The following is an 11,034-nucleotide window of genomic DNA, read 5'->3' as shown; positions in this document are numbered from 1 at the left end:
AGGACGTACACGCCGTACGACATCCTAAATAACTTGAAAGTTGAACTAGGAGGAAAAACAGTGGAAATTGATGTTGAAGTCATTGATGGCAATCTTGACTATAACATCCTACTGGGAAGACCATGGATATATGCCATGGCAGCTGTAGTGTCGACTTATTTTAGGAAGATCGCATTCCCGTTTGAAGGAGGGATTACGATCGTCGACCAACAGAACTTCCTCCCTAATGGTTCACAAGTTACAGGAAGCATTCCCATGATCCATGGGAGCGACCATTCAATACAAGATATCGGAGTAGGCCTATTAAAAGACCCCACAATGATGGGAGCTTTCGCGTTGCCACCTCCTATCCATGTAGGGAATATCCCATTTGTAGCAACATGCAACATGGTATCTTCCTTGAAGGTCGCAGAAGACGAAGTCGTCATGGATCACCAAATGGTTTTGCCACCAAGTCCTATAGAAATATTGTAGCAATCAATGTTTCAGGCATGGGAGGCGAACCCAAGTCAACGCTCGTCGAGCGTTTGGGTAGATAGGTCTGGAGAATATGGTACCCCATTAGATCCTTGGTCGAAAGTTCATGGGACTGACGAAGGAATCTTACAATCAATGTTGATTGAGGGGGCACCATGGAATGATCACCACCATCGTTCCCTTCTTCCGGAATATGAAGAAGATACTCAAAGTGACCTCTATCACCCTTCAGTATTTGAATTCCTAACAAATATTGTAAACACGGTGGATTCCGAGCGAAACTTATCCAATATTGAAGAGACTATAGCCATAAATATCTCGACTAAAACAGATGTTGTAGAAAATATTTATGTCGGCAAAGGTTGTTCCCCTTCAGAACTGGAAATATATGATGCTCTTTTTCGCGAATTTAGAGATGTCTTTGCTTGGTCATATAATGAAATGCCAGGCATTGACTCGAGTATCGTTGAACATGAAATTAAAATGTATCCTGATGTCAAACCAGTAAGACAACGACTTCGGCAAGTGCACCCGAAGAAAGCCGCTGCCATTAAGGTAGAAGTTGAAAAACTTCTCCATGCTGGATTCATCTACCCGGTTCCTCTAACCGATTGGGTATCGAATATTGTCCCTGTTATGAAAAAACAAGGGACGATTAGAGTGTGTGTCGATTATAGGGATGTAAACCAAGCTTGTCCTAAGGACAACTACCCTACACCCTTCATCGACCAGATAATTGATGAATGCGCCGGATGTGAAATCTTTTCATTTATGGATGGATTTTCCGGGTATAATCAAATAAATATCCGCCCACAGGACCAGTCAAAGACTGCATTTATTTGTCCGTGGGGCACATTCGCTTATCGAAAATTACCCTTTGTTTTAAAGAACGCAGGGGCGACGTTTCAGAGGGCAATGAATTATGCCTTCCATGACATCAAGAACATTGTTCAACCTTATCTCGACGATCTTCCGGCTCATTCGCGAAAGCGGACTGATCATCCGCAGCATTTAAGAGCGATATTTCTACGTTTCCGACACTACAAGATAAGACTCAATCCACACAAATGTGTGTTTTGCGTCGGTTCAGGTCGTTTACTTGGCTTTGTAGTCTCTAAGGATGGGATTCGTCTCAACCCCTGTAAGGTTCAGGCAATAATTAATTTGCCTCCACCTTCAAATTTGCTTCAGATTCAGAAACTCCAAGGGAAAGCAAACTTTCTGAGGAGATTCATTCCAAATTACGCAGAACTTGCTAAGGGTTATACTCGTCTTTTGAAAAAGGATGTACCTTTTGTCTGGGACCAGGTGGCGCAAGCTTCCTTTGATGCTCTGAAAGATTGTCTAGTAAAAGCATCATTAATGTACGCCCCGGACTATCAAAGAGATTTTAACCTGTATCTGGCTGCAGCAGATACGACCATTGCAATGGTTTTAGTTCAAGAAGTTGATGGAATTGAACATCCTATCTATTATTTAAGTAAAAACTTAAATGATACAGAAAGTAAATATTCTTATGTTGAAAAACTAACGCTTGCAGCTGTTCAAGCAATCCAAAGGTTTCGACATTATGTCCTCTTTCGGAAAACTACCATCTTGTCAGATTGCAACCCCATGACATATATACTGTCGCGACAGTTGCTGGGGGGCAAATATTCAAAATGAATAGCAATACTTCAAGAGTTTGATCTGGAATTTGTAAAATCCAAATCAAAGAAAGCTCTAGTTTTCGCAGAATTATTGTGCGATCTCCCATCGTTGTCCAACGATGAAACATCGGAAGAGTCAATCGTGGACGAAAGTTTGTTTCTGATATCTGTAAGCGATGAGTGGTATGGGGATATCATAGTTTATCTCCAAACCCAAAGGTTCAGACCTAACACCTCTCACTCCGAACAAAAACGTATACGATACCAAGCAAAAGACTACATGATCGTCGGTGATACACTTTACCGTCGTGGTGTCGATACAGTTCTGAGGAGGTGCCTTACCCATGAGGAGGCCGAAAAAGCCCTGAATGATTGTCATTCAGGCGCCTGTGGGGGGCATCAGTCTGTATATGCAACAGCACAAAGAATCTTACGAGCAGGATACTTCTGGCCAACCATGTTCAAAGATTGCATAACCGCAGTCAGAAGTTGCCATGCTTGTCAAATCTTTGATAGCAAAACCAGACGACCACCCGCACCTTTACAGCCGATAGTTGTTGTTGGGCCCTTCACCAAGTGGGGCATCGACTTCATGCAATGTAACCCCACCTCGACCGGGGGGCATGGGTATATTATAGTCGCTGTTGACTATTTTACCAAATGGGCCGAGGCGATGCCTACATTGGATAACACTGGTGAAACAGCTGCCCTTTTCTTTTTCAATCATGTAGTTTCCAGGTTCGGCATACCACAGGCTATAGTCACAGATCATGGGTCGCATTTTCGCAATCACATGATGGTCGAATTAGCTGCCAAGCTAGGGCTATCTCACGACAGCTCTACCCCATATTATCCGCAAGCCAACGAACAAGTTGAGGCAATCAACAAGGTCCTGAAGCGTATGTTGCAAAGGATGATCGGGGTTCACAAAAGAAGGTGGCACCTAATCCTGTACTCAGCCTTGTGGGCCTACCGAACGTCGGTTAAGAACGCAACCGGGTTCACACCTTTTCAATTGGTGTATGGCCTGGAAGCAGTCTTACCGATCCAGTGCGAAATTTTGTCGCTTAAACTCGCAATTGATCTTCTCCCCGGAACCTCAGAAGAAGAGGCTCATTTCTTGGAATTAATCCAGTTGGATGAAACCCGTCGTGACGCCGCTTTGGCTAACGAAGCTCATAAGAAACGAGTCAAGGCTCAGTTTGACAAAAATGTCAAACCCCGTGTCTTCTCGGAAGGTGATTTGGTCTTGCTTTATGACCAAGAATCCGATAAATTGGGAGCAGGTAAATTCAAGTCCTTATGGATGGGCCCCTATATTGTTAAAAGGGTGTTAGCAAAAGGAGCCTACGAGTTGATGGATTACGATGGAATTCCACTGGCGCAACCCCGCAACGGGTTGTACCTCAAGCGTTACTATGCTTAAATAGTAACCTGCATGCTTTTGTTGTATTTTGTTTTCGCTAAAGTGTTTGTTCTGGTCGAGTGATCCACCTTTTTCCGTTGCAGATGTTGAACCTTCTGGAGACATGTGTTGGATATGCCGACGGAGCGAGTCGTAGTTCGCGGAACCTGTCCTCCGCAGCCTGGGCCATTTTTTATCCAAGCGGCGAGTTAGTAAGTTTCAGAAGTGTATGTATTGGGCAATCAACGAATAACATCGCTGAGTATAGCGCGTTGATAGAACTACTCTCTGATGCCATCACACGTGGCATACGCCGACTAATTGTCAGGCTAGACTCACAGCTCGTAATACTACAACTCAATGGTATATATTCTGTTCGCAATCCAGCTATTTATCGCATGTTCCTAAGGGTTAATATCTTGGAAAGACGATTTGATTCAATTCAATATCAACATATTTCAAGAAACTTAAACACATTAACTGACTCATTGGCAAACTATGTGTTAGATAGACATTTGCAACAATTATAAAAAGGACACATCATCAAAAAATTGTACATATGGATCACGTAAATCAACCAGAGTAAAACCCGAAAATCAAAATATATAAGTTGTTTATATAAGTTCATACATAATGTTCTGTAACCAAGACAAAATTGGTCATATGACCTAAGAACTCAAAAGATGCTAGGGGGCACCCTAGCCTAGTGGTGCTCATGATAGTACGTCACGGCCTGTGCAATCATGCGCAAGAGACAAGTCCATCGTCTAGGCACACCAATGGTATGCCGCTGCATCTGTAAAGGTAACTCATCAATCTGTACATCCGGAAGGCCACGAGTAAGGCTCTCAACCTGCTCCTGCACAGCTGTAAGGGTCTCGGTGTCGTCAAGATCGCGAATAACAACTCTCCTAGCAGGCTCCCCTGCCGTGGCAGCAGCTGGCGATCTCGGACGAACTGCTGGACGAACAGGACCAATATCTGCATGCACCCAAGAGTACAATTAAAAGTCTTGATAGAATAAAGCACGACAACATTATGAGTAAGGACAATAAACAGTAATATGGTCAAAGAGTTTACCAATGGCACCCCACTGCTCGCCATCCGGTAACACCAAATCCGGATCACCTCGGAAATCCATACCCACATATGGATACTCAGAAAACGCCATCTCCTGGTGCTCGAACCACCTAAAGAAGGCCTCAGTGAAGGTAATCTGAGGTTGACCTGCATGCCTAGACATGTGGTCAACCCACCTCTGCATGCGTGGCTCGGTCGGAGAAGGCAAGTCAAGTATGATGTACTGAGGCTGCATCAATGGGATTTTCTCCAAGGTGAAGGCAGTCAGAATAGAACCAAATCCAAAGTTCTTCAGCTTCCCGTCCTTTACCTTGGTCAATTGACTTTTCATCTGAACAAGTACCGCATCACACCAGTTGAATACTTTCGGTTGGAGACACTCCAAGGCGTGCTGCATATAAGACCTATTGGCAACATGTAGAGCTGCGCTACCGGCCATCCTACCAATAGTGAACAGAATGGACCTGAGAGCCCGATCAGTAATCTCTAGGAAAACAATCTTGCCGTCTCTGCTCGGCTGAGAACCTTCCCTACAGTACTGGCGGACATAATCTCTGGTGGAATCAGTCCCCCGGGCCGTACCTGATAAGGAAATGGGGGCACCTCGTCTTGACAGTCCAGTCAAGAAGTACATGTCCTCTATGGTCAAGGGGATGGTCTTCCCCCTAATCTGGAACACTTGGTTAACAGGATCCCAAGCATCAAGCATATACTGCAGTAAAGAAATCTGTGCTCTCATGCTAGAGATACGGAAGAACTTCAGCAGGCCACAGTTCCGCAGCGCGTTCACCGTGACCGGGTCATGGAGGGCAATCATGTCCTCCTCTTCATGTTCTCGTTCTCGCCATGTAAAAGACATTTTGTTCAAAGTTCCCTGCAAGGCAAACAAGAGAAAGAGTAAGTTCCTGATTTTGATGAAAAACTGGCGAAAAATCATCAAAAAATGACCTGAACACTCAGTTTTCTGAGCCCAACGCAGGCAAAGAGTGTCCCTCCTGCGCTGAAGGTCAGGCTGCCTTAAGGCAGCTTGACATTCAGCGCAGATTTCAAAAGGGGAACCTGCGCTGAAGTTAGGGCGATTTTGCAAAACCCCTGGGGCTCAGAAACACTGAAAAATAGGCCTAAAACTGGAAAATGAAACCATGAAAAGAAAGAGCTAGTGTTTAGCTCCTACCTGGTCCAGACGGCGCCGAAAATCGTCCGCAGAATCTCCCGGAATCAGCTGGTGAAAATCAAGGGGGAAGAGGCACCTCCAGAGCTCCAACAAACCAAATGCAAATGAAATGGTAAATGAGAGGTAAAAACACCTTTTAATGGCTTTTTACACAGTTTAAAGTGAAATATAAGGGTTATAATCTCATTTTCATGCAAATATTATTCATTTCTAACGAAGTTTGTTGCAGCAATTGAAAATGCAGTACTATTTTTGAAAAAGAGAAAAGCTAGTAATGGTAAAAATCAAAATTTGACCATATAATCGAGCAGTTTTAGCATAAAGTTCATGCTCGTTAAAAAATAAACGCAAGATTCGAGCAGTTTTATCGCGGAATTTATGCTCGTTAAAAAATAGAAAAGCATGAGCAAGAGTTTCCTCCAGAGTTCAAGCTCATTAAAAAATGAACCTATCCCGGTAAATAACCATTGCGATCGTAAATTTATTAGCCATGAAAAGCCTTGGTCGTGTTTTCATTCACCACCTCCATTCCATTTGGCCGATCGTTCACCCCCATATGATTGTTTACCCATTTTGAGGAACAGCCGCGAAGAGTGATTTCACCTAGCCATCCTTGTGACACTGCCGTGATTGGAAAATTCCAACCTGTACCTGGAATCAGTTGCTATCCCTGTTTATCACTCGTTCCTCAAAAGACGAGTCTTCTTTGAGCTCTTTTCATCTGACTCATAAAATATGAAAAGTTTGCCGAGTTTTGGCCTTCCAGCTCGTTAAAAGGACCGGAAGAGCTATCCCTCCTCTAGATTTTAATCTTTTTGGACCTGAGGGATTATTGCACAAAAAGGTCGAGCGCTTGTTTTGATCGGCTCGTTAAAAGTATCGAAAATTCATCCCTTCTGTATTGTTTTATACTTTTTCGGACTTAAGGGATTAGATGACGAAAAAGGAATTTTGGAGTTAACTTTCTGTACCTTTTCAGACTCTCTAAAATGAAAAGGACCGAGTTTTCCTTGTCGTTAGACTCGTTAAAATGATTAAATAGCGACAAACTTGTCTTTAGACGAGAACGAGTTTCCCTATCGCTAGGCTCGTTAAAACATAGCGATGGGCTTGCCCGAAGGGCAGGTTATAGAACAAGCATATGTTATCCTCCTCAGCTTGACAAAAATAAAGAGGTACTGGTCAGAAATGACTGGGGAAAAATTGGGAGAACCTCAAAGCTTTAATGGTAGCAAGTCGCTCTTGAACATGACACTTTTCCTCCGTACCACATCGGGTTGGGTTGTTTTCATTCACCGGTCTCATCACCATGGTCCTCGCCAAACCATCCACATTTGGGGTAATGCTACCGATCCATCGCATCAGTGTCGTTATATGTTCAAGAGATGTCGTTCAGAAAGAGTCAACCGTGTCCCATCCACTGCCATACATTATCCTTCATCCATTCATGATCGCCACCCTGAGTCATATGTCACAGTTTGTTTTCACCTCCACTAAAATCATTAGCTCCGTTCCGTGTCATTGATGTGGGATTCATTAAGGCCCTCCTTTGACGGATCGCTTCTTGTCGACTTCAGCTCATTATCCAAGAAGTTGATCTAGGAACAACCCCTTCAGTACTTTGAAGCTTGCATGCCTCAATGGCAAGTTTCTCACTTCCGGCGACAGGTATACATCAATGACCTTCGACCAGAAGATTTTGCGTGGTGTTCGACGCCAAGTCCTTTATTCACACCACGTGAATTGTACTGCAGTACCTTGAGGGTCATTGTCATTATTGGTGATTCCTCTCGCGCTTGTTAACGGTTTACATTATTGACCGGTAATCAAGCGATGTCTTTCCATGTTCGACTTCAGCGCAATTCTCACATGGATCGACTTGTACTTAGAGTGAAGATCGAACGAGTTTGAAGACCCCGGATCTAGTTTCATCCATCCGGGCTGCGATATACATTCAGGATATAAAGACATTTGTTATGTACATCATTGCAGCAGATGATCATCCTACTCAAAGGATGATAATTTTAGCAGAGAATTATCAGTCTACCATCAGACGATCGTCTGTTCTATGTACCAAAATGTATTTATAAAGTTGAGCATGGGAATGCCCGCCTTAGCTAGATCATGAAAACAAGATGAAAAATAATGTATTGTATTGTATTTTATTACAGGACACCTCTCAGCGATTGAATGAACTTCGGATCCTCTGGATAAAGCATTTCACCCGATAAACGACCTCATACTTTAGGGGGCAACTGTTATAGACATTTTTGTGCCTCACAGCATGAAGCATGAAATGTCAATAATCTAAGGGATCCAAAGTCCCTAAACATGTTGTTCTTACCCCTAGAGGAACAAGGTCAGCAAACCACAGCACTTCAGATCAGTTCTCCACCTGAAAACACTCAAAAACAAGCAATTTCAGGATCATGTCAACTGCTCCACTGAGCATTTGCGCTGAATGTCAACTGCTCCACTCTGTACCTGCGCTGAATGTCAAATCTAATGAAGGCTACCTACGCTGGGCGAGATTGGCCAAGTGGCACAGTCATTCTGCAAGGTGTCAGGTGCCCAGGAAGCTTCTAAAATGACACTTGGATCAGCAAATTCGCCCTATGATGAGTAAGAGGTCCTTAAACTCCAAGTGGAAGCTAGGATCTCCAAGTGGACTCAAGAACTGGAGTATAACTGAAGAGGGAGAGGACACAAGTCAACTTCATGTCAGTCTCAAGCTGACTCATCCTTTCTCCAAATATCCTATATATAGAGCTCTCTCATGAGGTCTAAGGAGGCTGGAATTTTGTGAATGTAAGGAAGTGTTGTTGGTTTGTGTATAGAACTATTGGGTGATTGCTTTGAAGGAGGTGAAGAGGAGATTTCTTTCTGCTGGGAAGTGTTGCTGGATTGGGCCTCTTATGGTTGTAACACTCTCAGAACTTTACTTCTTCCATTAATAAAGCATTTGAGGTTCTTCTATATGCATGTATCTTAATGGTGTATCGATGCTTGTATATTTGATTTATTCTAATCCTTGAATCAGTTATGGATGTATGCTTCTTGTAGTTTCCCTTTCTTGTGCTTTTGCAGGATCTTTGTGTAGCTGGGCCAGCAAAAGAGCAAGGAGCTGGGAGCAAGCAGCAAAGAGGGAAGATTGGATCAATCATTAGCGGGAGATAACGGTTAGTGGATCTCTTCCTCCTCTCTCTTACATCTCATAAAGAAGTAATCTTGAATAGCTTTGTATTCAGTTGTTGCTGAGGTACTATCACCCTTAGAGTGGGATAGGGTCATTCCGTATTGGATACTTTTCCCTACAACACTTGGCATGACAAGGAGGCCACCAGGGCCATCAAAGATGAGGAGATATATTGGTTGCTCAGAGGATGAGCAACACTTTCAGTAGGGGGGTGATGATGAACCCCAAAAATGGATAATTATTTGGGCTCATTCAACCTCCTAATTCGACTTAATCCACCATTTTCATTAGTTTATTGCATGTTTTTGATTATATTTATGCTAATAGAGTGAATTGGGTTAGTCATTATGCCAACAAGTCTAATGTGTGCTTTGTGTAGCCTTTTTGGTCCATTTGGAGACAAAATCAAAGGTGTAAATGAGCACTTGGCAGCCAAATTCGTGGGAGAACAAGGGAGAGGATTTGTAGGAAGGTGTCCCCTTCATTTATGGGCCCTTACCTCAAATTCTCCACCATCAGCTCGGAGTTCAAGGGCCACCAAATCAATCAGCACAAGGGAAGCCAAGCAAGTCAAGTAGGACTGCTGTTAACTACAAGTCTTGGGCAGCCGAGTCCCTAAAGTTTAGGAGGACCGTTGGGGTCCTCAATTTGTATAAATAAGAAGGCTTAGGGCCTCATTTTGGGTTAGCTAGTGGTTAGTCAATTTGTAGCTAGTAGTTAGCCAATGGTTAGTCATTTTGTAGGCAGAAGTTAGCTAGTCTGTAGTTCGATTTTTAGGCAGTAGATTAGCTTTGCTTTCAGCACATTTTCAAGTTTCCCTTGTGGACAGTTTTGATGTAACTCTTCTTTTCTTGCTCAATAAAGATGAATCCAGCTTTTCACCAGCTCTAAATCTCTCTTAGGAGGCTATAGCTCTTGGGGTTGGGCCCATCTCAAGCGCCCAATACCTCCTTTGATTATCTTTATGTGTTTTTGCTGCATTCTTAGAATAAAATCTGCTATTTAGATTTAAATATTGTGTTGTTATTTAGGTTGCTTTTGATGATTAAAAAGGTTCTTCATGTTCAGATTTACTTGATAGGTTAATCACAGGGAATATATTCAGAAAAAGGCTACCAAGTACTTTGGATCTCACCTCCCCTTCAGTGGAATCATGAGCTGGGACCAATGTAACCTTGCTGCCCACAAAAACACATTCTTTGCTTCACCATGCAATTAATAGTGTTGGATTCTTAGTTGTCGAACTTGATATCAGTTTTGATTGCATGCTTCAGTTTATGATTGCTTAGTTGCATAGTCATTTCATGTATTTCATTTCGAATAAACTTCTGTTCATTTCCTTTTGCTGTTAGGTTAGAATAGAGTAAAGTAACTAGGTCATAGGTTTTATAAGTGTTTGTTTGGTCAGTTTGAAAAACCACTTACAGAGTACCTGTTATCCTTCCTTACCTGCCCATACTCCATCCAACCTACCTGCTTCACCCTTCACTTAGAACCCTTACCTTACATTTGCCTCATTCGCTTACTTTGCCATGATTCTCATCTTCTTGTGCAACATCGTTTCATCTCTCCCTTGAACAAATCGAACCATCCTCGCCATTCCTTAGCTCCATCCACCAGTTCCTGGGCCACTTCAGACCCCTATCCTACCTCCATATCCATTCATGCATCTACCCTCACTCACCCATCCTCCAAAATCCAATTTTTAAACATCCTGTAGAAAATCGCAGAACATCCTGTAGAAATTTCAGAACATCCTGTAGAACCCCTGCAGACTTCCTGTAGAAGCTCATAAACGCGGTTTCTTGGCAGCCAAAATTTGTGAAACTCTCTAGAAGGGTGTTAGGGACCCCTTAGGCCCTCTCCGAACCTTCCCGACCTCTTCCAAGCATTTCTCCTCCTTGATCCACCTCTGCACAGTCAAAAATAGTTAGAAGCACATGCATGATAATTCCAACAACTTAATCAAAAATACAAAAAGATGTTTTCTTCAGATAGTGATAACTTAGACACATGCATTTTACCTTCATAGAAGTAATGTCATCTCTTTCAG

This window comes from Pinus tabuliformis, chromosome 5_2 (assembly GCF_031772625.1).
Source record: "Pinus tabuliformis cultivar Carrire ecotype Pingquan chromosome 5_2, CPIR1, whole genome shotgun sequence".
NCBI classification, from domain to species: Eukaryota; Viridiplantae; Streptophyta; class Pinopsida; order Pinales; family Pinaceae; genus Pinus; species Pinus tabuliformis.
The sequence above is the reverse complement of the archived record's forward strand: the minus strand, read 5'-3'. Positions refer to the sequence as shown.